Source organism: Amblyomma mixtum, chromosome 3 (genome assembly GCF_055824585.1).
Source record: "Amblyomma mixtum isolate Tamu chromosome 3, ASM5582458v1, whole genome shotgun sequence".
NCBI classification, from domain to species: Eukaryota; Metazoa; Arthropoda; class Arachnida; order Ixodida; family Ixodidae; genus Amblyomma; species Amblyomma mixtum.
In genome coordinates, this window is record NC_143014.1 from 246754499 (window position 1) to 246769168 (window position 14670).

General features: G+C 46.2%; 1 protein-coding gene across 11 annotated transcripts in view; it reads right to left on the minus strand.

Moving 5' to 3' along the window:
• LOC149354266 (uncharacterized) overlaps nt 1-14670 on the minus strand; it is a 124149-nt gene that overhangs the window by 39318 nt on the left and 70161 nt on the right. For 2 of the 11 annotated variants that reach the window (XR_016291259.1, XR_016291258.1), the window contains one exon: nt 3472-8710. The exons of the other annotated variants lie outside the window; for them this stretch is intronic. The gene's annotated coding sequence lies outside the window, so the exon portion shown is untranslated. Of the gene's footprint in view, nt 1-3471; nt 8711-14670 lie in introns of those variants that run through there. 11 annotated transcript variants of the gene reach the window in all.

The following is a 14670-nucleotide window of genomic DNA, read 5'->3' on the forward strand; positions in this document are numbered from 1 at the left end:
TGAACAGACAGACAGACAGACAGACGGGCAGACAGACACAGACGGATGGACAGATTGACGAACAGACAGGCAGACTGGCAGACAGACAGACGGATGGACGGAGAGAACAGACAGAGAGACACAGACAGACAGACACAGAGAGAGACACACACAGACACACACACACACACACACACACACACACACACACACACACACACACACACACACACACACACACACACACACACACACACACACACACACACACACACACACACACACACACACACACACACACACAGAAAGACAGACAGAAATAGAGACGAATGGACGGACGAGCAGACAGACAGACAAACAGACAGAGAGACGTAGAGATGGATGGACGGATGGACATACAGACAGACGGAGACAGATAAACAGAGAGACGTACACATGGACGGATGGACGGACGAACAGACTTAGCAAGACGTTCAACGGGGCTAGTTGGTAAAGATTCATGGTGACAACACAGCGCAAAAGACGAAGAACCAGAGCAAGAAAGACACAGGACAAGCGCTGACTCGAAACTAAAGGCTTTATGGGTTAAAACCTTCTTTTATGTAGGAAACAGGCAAAGGATACACCACAAAACACACAAAGCCGAAACTAAAAACTAAAAACACCTTTGAAAATCCGCACGACAGTCAAGCGTTATGAAGAAAATACATCTCCTTATCGATTAAGGAAACTGATGGTTTCCTGACGCAATTTAGCTTGCTATTTTCAATCAGGAAAGCCTCAACCACTTCCCGTGTAGTCTGATCATTGTGCTTGTACAGCACTCGTGCGCGATGAAACAAAGCAGTGCACTTTTTCCTTTTCTTTTTTATCTCTTCACATCCTAGACAATGTTTGACCAGCTATGATAGGGTGTCCCGATTCTTAACTTGTTTTATGCTCTTGTAGGCGCTTATTTAAGCACCGTCCGGTCTGGCCAATGTAACGGGCCCCGCAGGAGAGAGGAATTGTATACGCCACACCTGTGCTGCTGGCAACGAACTTGTCGCTGTGTGCGACGCCGTACCCAGTACTATTGCCTGCCTCTTCTTTCTTTCTCTGAATAGCTGCGCATACTTGCTTTAGCTTGATTGGGGTTGAAAGGAGAACACCAACGTTATACCTGCTTGCTATATTCTTTAGACCATGTGAGAGGCGGCGTACGTATGGTAAAACGCCATCTCTTTTCTTTTCAGGCTGAACACCCCGCAAGTGCTGAGCGGCCTGGCGCTTTATGATTGCAGTAGCCGGGAGCATGCCCCCATTATTACTTCGTCTCGATACCCGGCAATCTTCACCCTAGACAACTGGGACTGGAAGCTATGTCCGACGGCATGATGGCATGATTTGGTGAAAGCACTTCGCTGGCACGAGCTAACTACGGTGCATAAATAAGAGCCTACAAAACATAGGAACAAACGAAGAAATCGGTACACCCTATCATATCTGGTCAAACATGGTCTAGGATGTGAAAAGATGAAAAAGAAAAAGTGCACTGCTTTGTTTCATCGCGCACGAGTGCTGTACAAGCACAATGATCAGACTACACGGGAAATGTTTGAGGCTTTCCACATTGAAATTGACAAGCTATATTGCTCCAGCGAACCACAGTTTCCTTAATTGATAAGGAGATGGATTTTATTCATGACGCTTGACTGTCGTGCGCATTTTCAAAGGTGTTTTAGTTTTTAGTTTTGGTTTTGTGTATTTTGTGGTGTAACTTTCTGCCTGTTTCCTTCATATAAGAAGGTTTTAGCAAATAGCCTTTAGTTGCAAGCCAGCGCTTGTACTGTCTCTCTTACTCTGGTTCCTCATATTTTGCGCTGTGTTGTCATCATGAACAGACAGACCGACGCAGACAGACAGACAACCGGAGGGACGGACGAACAGACACACAGACAGGCAGAGAGATGGACAGACAGAAGGAGCAACGAATTGACGGACGGGCAGAAAGACAGAGACAGACAGACAGACGGACGGATGGACAGACAGACAGACACACACAAACGGACGGACGAACGAACAGACGGAGACAGATGGACAGACCAAAGGACCCACGAATGGACGGACGGGCAGACAGACAGAGAGAGACAGAGAGACAGACGGACGTACGGATGAACAGACAGACACATACAGACATACACACGGAGGGACGAACAGACAGACAGACAGACGGACGGACAGACGGATGAAAAGTCAGAAAAACACAGACAGACGGACGGACGGACAGATGGTCGGACGAACAGAAAGACAGACAGACACACAGACAGACAGACACAGACAGACAATCGAACGGACAGACAGATGAACAGATAAACGACACAGACAGACATACAGATGGATGGCGGACGGACAGACATACATACAGACAGACAGATTGATGGGTGAATGAACAGACAGACAGACGTACGGACAGACAGATGGACGGACTAACAGACAGACAGACATACAGACGGACGGACGAACAGACATACACACGGATGGACATACGGATGAGCAGACAGACAGACACAGATGGATGGACAGACAGACGAAGAAAGAGGCAGACAGACAGACAAACAGACAGAAAGACAGATGGATGGACGGACGAACAGACAGACAGACAGACACAGACAGACAAACGTACAGATGGACGTATGGATGGACAAACAGACAGACAGACGCAGACAGACAGACTGACAACAGCCAGAAGGACGGACGAACAGGCACACAGACAGGCAGACAGACAGACAGACAGACAGACAGACAGACAGACAGACAGACAGACAGACAGACAGACAGACAGACAGACAGACAGACAGACAGACAGACAGACAGACAGACAGACAGATGGACTGACGGATGGACGGACGGGCAGACAGACAGAGAGAGAGACAGACAGATGGATGGACGGACGGATGAACAGACAGACAGACAGACAGACAGACAGACAGACAGAGAGGCCGACAGACGGACGGACGAACGAACGGACGAACAGACAGACAGACAGACAGACAGACACAGACAGACAGACGGACGGACGGACGGACGGACGAACAGACAGACAGGAAGGCAGAAGGACAGACGGACAGATAGGCAGGCAGACAGACGCACAGACGGACAGACAGACAGACAGACGGACGGACGGACGGACGGACGGACGGAAAGACAGTCAGACGGACGGACAGACGGACGGACGGATAGACGGACGGACAGACAAATGAATGGATGGACGGACAGACGGACGGACAATCAGACAGACAGATGGATGGATAGACGGACGGTCGGATGGACAGATGGACGGACAGACAACAGCTAATCTCGGGGAATGCCTCTATAAGTGCTAGCGCACTAAAAATGAGTTTCGTTACGCCAGTAATAGCTACCGAAATTAGGATGCTGTGAAACTTAATAGAAGACAACTCACATAACACGTTAAATGCAAAAAAAGATATAAAACGGACTGCGATGTATAACGAAATACTAAGTTATGCCAGTATAAAGAAGAACACGCATGCGGGGTATTGAAGCACTAATAGCTATAGGAATGAAAGATACGGAAAAATTGACGCAAGGGAAAACCCTAGACGTGAAATGGTGGTGCTCACCATTACGCCCTGATAAGGAATAGAAAAAAAAAGAAAATACGAAAACGAATTTGGTCCCCAAAGCCGGAAATCAACCTGCTACCTTTCATTAAAGCTGAAATGAAGGCAAGTTGGTATATATTCATATTGCCTGAACAACGCAACAACGAAAACAAGAGTTATGCGCTGTTCGATGTTCAGACTGGCATTGGGCATTCCAACGAGCCGTACTCCCCCTTTACGCCTCAATGGAGCAAGCGATGAGTGCGTAAAACTCCAGCAACGAATTTCATGACAAAAACAAAAGAAAAGGCTACATGACTCTATGCTTAAATGCATCTCATTTATGTGTAACCAACGTGCGTATCAGAGGCTACCGGCTATTGGCGCGAGGGAAAAGTGAGCCTGATAAACTTGAGGACTGGAGACGGCGGTTCAATAGCAACTCTAATGCGACATCGAGGTTTTCCTTCATAACGAGCATGCTCACGTGGACAAATAAAAGGACATTGGTGCGACCAGGTGGCGTGACGAGGCAGTCAGGAAGGTGACGATGCTGGTGACGGGGGCAGGGAAAAGTGAAGGACACGAGAAGTTGTAACACTAGGCACGTAAGACGGGTGTGAACTGGCCGTCGCATTATACAGTGCGGTAATGTTTCATGCACTCAAGCACGCACACCTTATCTTATTCTAGGCGTGAAGTTAACACAGGTAACTATTTTTTGCAAGGCGTAAGATTGCCCTTCAGAAGTGTGCTCTGAGTTGATCATTTTTTGACAGCGCTCCGCTAACAAAGCGCATCCATCTGCTGTCCAATCCGCCTCCATTTACTTTTCACCGGGTTTGTGAGCAAAGTCTGTGCTTTGCCGCGACCTGTCTGGTACTTTGGTTTACGCGGCGTCCAGTTGTGACGCTCGTGGGGATGACCTGTGCTCCATGCAGAACAGTAGGTGGCGAGGAAGAGGCGGCGTGAGAGAGAACGGCAACGCGTCACTGCCGGCTCAGTTTTCTTGCCAGCGCTCGTCGTGCACAAGACGGCGGGGTGACGGGCGACGCAAAGTGTCTCGTTACAACACCAGTGTGCATAGCAATGCGTCTCTGCAATCGATGAAACCACATGCCATAGGGTCAGCATGCTGCCGCTGTGGCTCAGAGGCTTGTGCTTCCGATTTCCGCGTGTGCAGTGCGGATGCATTCATCAGTCGTCGCACCACTTGTCGAGTTCATGCTGATAAGAAAGCGATTCTGAAGTAGACATTGAGGTAGTTTGCGTACTCGCTTTGGGTGCATGTGGGAGCACGACTAATGAAGCGATTCTAGCAGAACTATGTTTAATATCCGCAGACGGAAGGAAATACAAGCACAGTGTAGAGTAACGATCCTGGGAAACCACTACGTTGCAAGAGGAGAGCGACGCCTGTTTACGAGTGCACGGGTGGAGGCTGTGTTAACTCGCCGATTTTTGAAACACGAGGCGCAGATCAGGCGCGTGAGAAATACTTGTATGCAAGGAATGCAAAGAGATGAAACTGGACGAGTCTGTTTAGACTTATGTCACCCCTTCCTCACACTTTTCTTTGCCCCAGCCAATACCACGTGGCAACTGTCACATGAAGCAGGGGACAACGACACTCGTTAGGCATACAAACGGAAACAATAGGAACAAAAAGTTCCTTCGCTGCCTGTTTTTGTGAGAAGGCGCGGAAACGTACATTGTAGTAAAGCCCGCCTTTGATAGTTTATTTTATGGTGCAAAACATTACGAGTAAAGGGAATGATCGTTGCAGATGGAAAAACTGATCAGTTGAAGCTATGCATCGCGTTTGGTCTGATACCCAACGGACTACCCTTTATTGCTTAACGTCATACAAGAGAAATAAGGTTTTTAAGGGGGCGGTATGTACTTGAGGGTATACGTACAGTAAGTATGAGGCCAAAATGAAAGACACTGCATAGCGAAATTCATTACCGTACGCACTGCTTGTGAGAATGCCGACGCTACTGATTACGGCTACGGCGCAACGCTACACAATTATTAGTGAAGTAAGGCGCTAGTTTGAAAGCAGAAAAGGAATTTACACGGAAGATCTTATGATCACCTAACGCAGACTTGAAGTTCCGCTTTTCTTTTGGTTTTTTGATCTAATAAAGTTTGTTCATCTTCTACGGAAAACAAATGTAATCGTTAGTCATAGTCTCAGCCACTAACTTGGCTCTTGGTCAAAGCTAATTGAGCACACGAGTTTGGGAGATCAGAGTAAGCGCCCGTTTTTCGGGTAGCTTCTGTCAGCCACGACGGGTGGAGCTCAGAATAACACCATCTGTAGCGCTAGTTGGTTGCGATCCATATGTATCAGCAGCGCGAACACAACACAGGAAGAAGAAGGAATCAGCGCTCTTTACCTTCTTCTCGTTCTTCTTCCTGTGTTGTGTTCGCGCTGCTGATACATATGGAGCTCAGAGCGGCACTAAGAGCGCAGTGGGACTGGACTGCTGGACACGCGAAAAGGATGTGGGAGCAGTCCGGAAGTCTGATGATTCCTAGCTGAGGCAGTCCAAGCTAGTCGATGCAGTCGAAGCTGAGGTCCTTGTATCCGTAAAAAATAGCGGCATTCCCCCTTTTTCTGTCGCTTTCATCCCCGAACCGCTTTGCGCATTGTTTCTCGCACCACAAATAAGGGTAAACAATTATCGACGCAAGCTCGAAAACGCGAACACTTTTGGCTTGATGTTGTAAACAGATTTTGGAGCGAAACATTTTTCGACACAGCAGGTAATCATGCGTGCAATTGCGCGCGAGGTCGGCTGTGACTCAGCTATTTCCTATGCTTGCGCTGAGGCTATAGCCCTTTTCCGTTGCACAGTAAAAACCACCGCTAGCCATGCGTTGCATCACACCCGGGCTCACTGCGCCAATCGTAGATGTGGAAGAGAGGCAATAAAGCAAATACTTCTAAGGTGAGGGTGTTGGTGGCAAATTAAAAAAAAATTAATTACCTTCTCATTACAGGGGGACCTTAGCCGAGGCGCTTCTGACGATAAAAAAATTAAATACAAATTTATTATGCTCTTCCGAAAGAGCTCAGGGCCCGTTCCTCTCATTATTCACGCCGAACTGGCAGGTTTACTTCAGGGCTGTAGTTGTAAAATGCCGAGAGATGCTGCAGGCAGGGACTGCCTTCTTTTCCTCTTTTTCACTCGTCCGCAAAAGCTGATTACTGCTGATTATAAGCATGATTCGCTGCGCTTAATCCGCATGCTTTCAATCGAGCAATGGTCGCATTGTTACCTGCCGTTCATGACGCTGGAGGAGCTGAGAAGTAGAAATGACATACAAGAGCAGCGTGGATTAGAAACAGGCAGAGGAAATGACAAGGAGGTGTATGATCAGCATTGTATGCCCACTGCTGCGCGTGGACCATCTATATTTTCTGCAGATGTTCATCAGCAGGTGACCTGAGGACTGCGCTAAATCACTGACAGCGTTTTGGAAATTAATTCAGAGATGTTTCAAAGCATGCCGGTATGCAATAAGTTTGGGCCTTTTGAGGGCTAGAAGCTGTGTGGTTATTCGGAACATATAATGTTTCTGGAGCTTTAGGTGATCACGAATAATGATCTATTACTTCTTAGCTTGTTTTGTGTTTGTTTATGCAATGATTCATCGCATTTAGTCGCATATATGAGCCGACCTGTTATTCCGAAATCGCGCTCTCCAAACTTGGTGATCGACTAGTTATGTGCGAGTCACAGCGACCGACAGGCGTGAAGCCGGCTTTCAATGCGGAAAAAAAATTTAGAAACGGCGAAAATTATGCTTCAGCGCAAAAAAGCCCTGCCTTTTACAAACTACTGTAGGTGTTTCCACCATTACAACATAAAGGTTTCACAAGCCCTTCTTTTTCAGGAAACCCGTGCAAAATATTCTCAGGTAATGCCGATACAAATATAAGCACGGAGCACCGCTGTGCTTATATTTTTAAGACAATTATGAGAATATTTATGAGAAAAATTCCATGTCTGAATTTTTGTTATCGAAGGTTCATAAACTGAAAAGGAACGTACCTTCCATGTTTGGTCATCATCAGAGCGGCAGCAATGTAGAAAATGAAGTATTTTTCCCAGTGAATATATACCTTCATTTTCGCCTACACAGCCCAAAAATGTTGCTTTCAACGCTCAGCGCAGTGGCAGGAAGGCATATCACAGCTTGTTTTTGCCTTTTCTGGTTTCCCGGGAAAGAAACGGCGTAAGGTCAAAGAACATAGCAAGTTTAAAGAATAGGCACTGCTGTACACTGTAGATACAAATACGCCTATATGGGAACAAAGAGGGAGGCAGCTGTTCTCTGGTGCTCCATAAAAAGGGCGCTAAAGGTCAGCCTACATCCTTTTTACTCCTTTGTTTTCACGACAGAATAATGCATAAAGCAGCTGAACTTTTCATTCTACCAGATTTCTGACTTGTTGAGGTGTTACGTCAATAATGCAGGAGAAACGAATTAAAAGCGCAAGCAAACACAATACAATCCTGATCTTGCGAACCTTAATTGGCAGGCAGAATGAATCGAAGTCAGTCAAGCGGAAACTCACCACGTCAACATCGAAGTCTAAATTCTAGGCTAGCCTATAATTTTCATTGCACATTGGTTTTACTGTAGTTGATGCCAGCAACTTCGCTATTCAGCTTATTTTCCTGAGTTCCTATCACGAACAAAGTTGCCCCATAGTTCAAAAGAAGAAAAATAAGGGTAAAAAACTACGAGCAAATGCCGCTTAATGGCATCTAATGGAACAAGAAGGTCGTATCTATCAGCAAGGGTTTTTGATTTAGAAAAAAAAATTGCTGAGGCTCAGCTTGGCTAAGCCTTGGGAATACGAAGCATCCCACGGCGACGGCGCGAGGTGGAGGCCGGCTCTCTCATCCGATGCCACGTAGTGTGACGTCACGGTGTCACGTGGCGTGACGGCTAGGGGTCCCACGGCGACGGCGCGAGGTGGAGGCCGGCTCTCTCATCCGATGTCACGTGGTGTGACGTCACGGTGTCACGTGCTTTCACGGCTAGGGGTCCCACGGCGACGGCGTGAGTGGTAGCTCTAGAAATATGCTTCGCATAAAAGGACCCTCAAATACAAATACAGCTCTTATTCAGACTTTGAACTCGTTCCTCGTGGTTGGCATAGTTGGGCCAAACCTGCGCATTTTCTTAAGTTTTTCAAATCATATGTACGATAGTTCTTGGTTGCATCACGCTACTTATTACATGACGCAGATCTTGGGAAGGACCCGAGAATGATCACAGTCTGCCGGCAAGGCGTTGTCTACGGCACATTTTGTTTCTGAAGGCTTGCCGGCATAACTGTGCGCGTTTCTCGTCGTTGGCAATTAATCTTGAAAGATCCCCGTGTCTACGGAAATACGAAGCACGTAGCGATAAAGGCCTACCGTGATGGCATTTTTCGTTATTCGCAATCACGAAAGGACTTTACTCCGCGTACTACGTCGCTGGACAGACGTGACCTGTAGTATTTTTGTCTTGAATCCTTCAGGTCAGGCGTGTGACTCCGAGATCACCTGTGATCAGTTTCTACTGGGAAGCTTGGAATATTTCCTTTTACCTCCGGAGGCTTGCAGGGATTGCAGAAAGGTCGGACATCATGTTGGGTGCGATGTAATGCTCAGTGGGGATGATGTTTTGGAAACTGAATGACAATAGCTGACGTAGAACGATGTTTGCAGCGAAGAAAACTTGCTCTGTATGGTCTGTGCAGTTCCTGACCGACAGCACTTTCGATTTTAGGTTGAAGGAATGCGTCATTCTTTCGCTGCTCACGATGCGGAGATGGGTCGCACAACAACGCAGGAGAAACGTATTAAAAGCGCGAGAAACATGATACAATCCTGGTCTTACGAACCTTAATTGGCAGGCAGAATGAATCTAGGTCAGTCAAGCGGAAACTCACCACGCGACCATCGAAGACTGAGTTCTAATCTGTCCTTTATATTTCATTGCACCTTGGTTTTACTGTAGTTTATACCATTTATCTTCGCTATTCAGCTTATTTTCCTGACTTCTTAGCCCGAACAAAGATGCCCCACAGTTGAAAAGGAGAAAAGTAAGAGTCGAAAAGTGAGAGCAAATGCCACTTAATAGCACCGAATGGAATAAGAAGGGGATGTATATGTAGCAAGGGCTTTTAATTTAGAAAAAGCCCTCTGGAATACAAATACACCTCTTGTTCAGACTTTGAACTCGTCCCTCAATGTGGGCATTTTTGGGCCAAAACTGCCCATTGAGAAAAATCATTGTTTTCACACTGCACACTAAAAATTTGCTTCGCAGGTGCTTTCTTGACCGAAATGTCGTGAAGAACGATATAGAGGGCGGTCCAATCTTATGGAGAACACGGGAGTGTGTGACCACGCCCTTTGGAGCGAAAGTGTTTACGTCGGAGCCGCGCTCGAATCGAAGCGGCGCAGGAGAAGATATTGCTTTGCGTCGTGTGACACTTCACTTCGATGCTTGATGGACCCACTCCGGTGTTCTCGATAAGACTGGACCTCCCTGTATTTATCGTCCTCGTCTGTTAGATGTTCTTGGTGAAAACAGTCAGATTTTTAAGTAAAAGTGACAGGAAGAAAATCTAGAGTCTGTTGTAAGTTGCGTAGTTTTCACAGGAGGTTGTCATACAACGATAATCCTCTACGAAGGGCTTTCCTGGTGTCAGCTATTCCGAAAAAGTTACTAAATTTCCATCACTTTTAAAATGAAAGTTTCCTAAACTGGCACACTCACTAGCTGATTGTCAGGCCAACGATTTTTTCCACACTCAGTACAAAATACTGCAATTTTGGTTGTTTCCTAATGGGATAAGGTGACGTCATCTCTGCTAATTTCATCAAAATTAGCGACGGGTACAAAAGTAGACCCTACAGACCTATGTACCCCTTTAATTGAATGTTGTGGTCTCAGGGTTTCCACTCGTCGACCTTGACGACGTGCAAACTTTTTCTTTTCTCTTTGTTCGGTCATTGAAGGTCTGGGTTTACTTATACGACATATGGTCCAATATTCAAATAAATACGGAACTTATTCATCCAGCGACCTCTCACATGAGAGTTGCAACAGCAAATACACTTAACAATATAAACAAAGCAAGAGTGCACGCGTAAGGTTCGAAGTTGCGACAGTTTAGCAAGCACTTAAACGGAGCTATAACAGTCACAAAAACCACCTTGATGTGCCGTCGCGCTGGAGCTAACAGCGCCGAGGACACGATTAGGGTGTTTCCCAGAAACTCGGCCGTGGAGGTGCGCCGCGCCGCTTTAGTAAATTTACTTGTTTTCTGGTGCTGGGAAGTCACCATACTTGTGGTTGCGCGCCTGTACTCTGCAAGGTGCTGAACGTAGCTCTGCAGCGTTGTTTTTATCGCTATAGTTTTCCGCATGAAGGTCAACTGTTAGGCATGCGACTGAGTGGGTACTCGAAGTGTTTATCGGGAGCCGAGCGCGACGGATGCGTCGTCAAAATTGCCAGATGCCATGGCGAGGATCTGTTAGCACCGACGAAGAGCTTAGAGGCGACGTGCACAGATACCTACGTGTGGAACAGGCGGACGTTTTCGACTATTGGGGAATGCACCGATCTTCGTGACGCGGTACAAGCTAAAGAGATAGAAATCATTGCTAACTCCCAACTACCTCAGCTGCGGCTTCGTGCAGCAACCGAACGGGAAAGGTATTGCCAGTGGCGTCAATGCCGTCTTTGGGAAGATTGGATGCTCGTTTGAATAAGACAGTGATGCCAAATCATTACTACACTCAGTACGAGGAAAGCCCACTGCTTGTGTGTACCCGAATATGCTACTGAAATTGCCGGCGATGCGAAGAATAATAGGGTTATTGAAGCTGCCGTATGATGCACACAGCAAGGTGAGCCTTGCCACTTCAGGAACCAGGCAGATGTCGTTTGTGTATATATACTCGCCAGATTATGTACTATATATACTCGACCAGTTTGCTACAAGGATTCGAACCGAAGACTTATGCGTCTTGAATTTTATGCATTCCCAGACTTCGTGTACAATTTTTGATGCGACCGATTGGCGTACAGCGTTCCTGGTGGTGTCGTAATTTTTTTTTTTTGCTCCATACAGCTTGCACGTGCTAGTCATGTTAGAGGCTAGCTTGCGACAGGGATAAGAAACTACAATTTATGCACCTTCAAATGTATGCCTTCCCAGACTATCGCAACATAAATGTGATGCAACCGTTCCTCGTACAGGGTTCCAGGTGGCGTCATACGCGCACGCGCGCGTTTGTCTACGGGTGGGTTTCAATACACCCAGGCGCCGTAATGATAGCGCATTCACACTGGCAAGCAGTTTATAGTGTCTCTGCCAATTTGTTTTCTTAAAAATCTTTTCGGCTCTTTTAGTCAAAATTTTTCCGCATACTGATTACATTGGAGTTTTGTACTCGCAGTCATATCAGGAGAAGCCGCTGCTGCGTGATACCTTCAGAGGCCTAATGCCGAGACGGTGTACAGTCGTGCGCCATAAAAGAGGGACTAAAATCTGAGCATTGATTTATTGATTACTCCATAACTGTCTGCGGCAGTCACAGTTTCTTCTCTTGTCTTCTGACATTTTTTTCTCTTGGCATATAATATACAAAATCATTCTTAAGTTGACTTCAGAAATAAGTAGAAAAATTCGCAATTTTGTAAAAAAGTTTGTTTCCTCTCATATTGTTCCCGACTGTGCGTGATCGGCCGGGCTGGGTGAATTCTGTAAGCCCATTAGATCACAGCTTTCTTTTTAGAGGCTCGAGTGACTCGCAGTAAAGCCGCTCATGCAACGACAGGGAGAATGCTTGGTTGCCAACCCATCTCACCGAGCTTGAAAATGGCAGCAACAGAAGTCGACGTCGAGTCGTCGAGTACGAAAACAGCGCCGATACATAAGATGAGATTGTTTTTCTTATGTTTTTTTAAATCTTATGTGCGATAGTTCTTGATTACATTAACCTATTTATTACGTGATGTAGATCTTGAAAAGGACCCGAGAATGATCACAGTCTGCCGGTAAGGGTTTGTCTACGGCAAATTTTGTTTCTGAAAGCTTGTCGGCATTTCTGTGCGTGTTTCTCGTCGTTGGCAATCAGTCTTGAAAGATCCCCGTGACGACGGAAATACGAAGCACGTAGCGATAAAGGTCTACCGTGTTTGCATTTTTCGTTATTCGCAATCACGAAAGACCTTTACGCCGCGTACTACGTCGTTGGACAGAGGTGGCATGTAGTATTCTTGTCTTGTATTCTTCAGGCCAGGCCTGTGACTCCGATATGGCCTGTGATCAGTTTGTACTGGAAAGCTTGGAATATTTCCTTTTTCCTCCGGAGGCTTGCGCGGATTGCAGAAAGGTCGGCGACCGTGTAGTTTGCGATTTCATGCTCAGTGGGGACGATGTTTCGGAAACAGAATGACAATAGCTCACGCCGAGCGATGTTTGCAGCGAAGAAAAACTTGCTCTGTATGGTCTGTGCTGTTCCTGACCGACAGCACTTCCGATTTTAGGTGGAAGGAATGCGTCATTCCTTCGCTGCTCACGATGCGGAGGTGGGTCGTACAAGACTGCCTAGTGAAACGTATTAAAAGCGCAAGAAACATTGTACAGTCCTGGTCTTATGAACCTTAATTGACAGGCAGAATGAATCTAGGTCAATCAAGCGGAAACTCACCACGCGACCATCGAAGACTAAATTGTAGTCCAGTTTTTAGATTTCATTGCTCCTTGGTTTTACTGTAGTTTATACCAGTTATCTTCACTATTCAGCTTATTTCCTTGAGTTCCTAGCACGAACGAAGATGCCCCACAGTTCAAAAAAGAAAAGTAAGAGTCGAAAAATGAGAGGAAATGCCACTTAATAACATCGAATGGAATAAGATGGGCGTGTATATGTAGCAATGGCTTTTAATTTAGAAAAAGCCCTCTAGAATACAAATACACCTGTTGTTCAGACTTTGTACTCGTTCCTCAATGTTGGCATTTTCGGGCCAAAACTGCACATTGAGAAAAACTGTCATTTTCACATTGCACATTAAAAATTTGCTTCGCAGGTGCTTTGTGGACCGAAATTTCGTGAAGAACAATATAATATGGAGGGTCGTCCAATCTTATGTAGAACACGGGAGTGTGTGACCACGCCCTTTGTAGCGCCAGTGTTTACGTCGCAGCCGCGCTCGAATCGAAGCTGCGCAGGAGAAGAGATTGCTTTGCGTCGTCTGACACTTGACTTCGATTAGCGATGGACACACCCCCGTGTTCTCCATAACATTGGACGACCCTGTATTTATCGTCCCCATCTGTTAGATTTTCATGGTGAAAACAGTCAGATTTTTAAATAAAAGTGAGAGGAAGAAAATCCTCTACGAAGCGCTTTCCTGGTGTCAGCTATGCCGAAAAAGTTACTAAATTGCCGTCACTTTTAAAATGAAAGTTTCCCAGACTGACAGACTAACTAGCTAATTGTCAGACCAACGATGTTTTGCACACTCAGTACAAAATACTGAAATGGCATAAGGATACCTCATCCCTGCCAACTTCGTCAAAATCAGCGACGGGTACAAAAGTAGACCCTACAGGCCTATGTGCCCCTTTAATTGAATGATGTGGTATCAGGGTGTCCGATCGTCGACCTTAACGACGTCCAAACTTTTTCTTTTCTCTTTGTTCGGTCTTTGAAGTTCTGGCTCTACTTATACGGCATATGGACCAATATTCAAATAAGTACGGAACTTATTCATCCAACGACCTCTCACATGCGAGTTACAACAGCAAATACACTCAACAATATAAACAAAGCAAGAGTGCACGCGTAAGGTTCTAAGTTGCGACAGTTTAGCAAGCACTTAAATGGAGCTATAACAGTCACGAAAACCACCTAGATATGCCGTCGCGCTGGAGCTAACGGCGCCGAGGACAGGATTAGAGTGTTTGCACTGTAACTTGGCCGTGAAGTTGCGCATCGGCGCGTTAGTCAATTTACTTGTCTTCTGGTGCTGGACAGTCACCACAATTGCG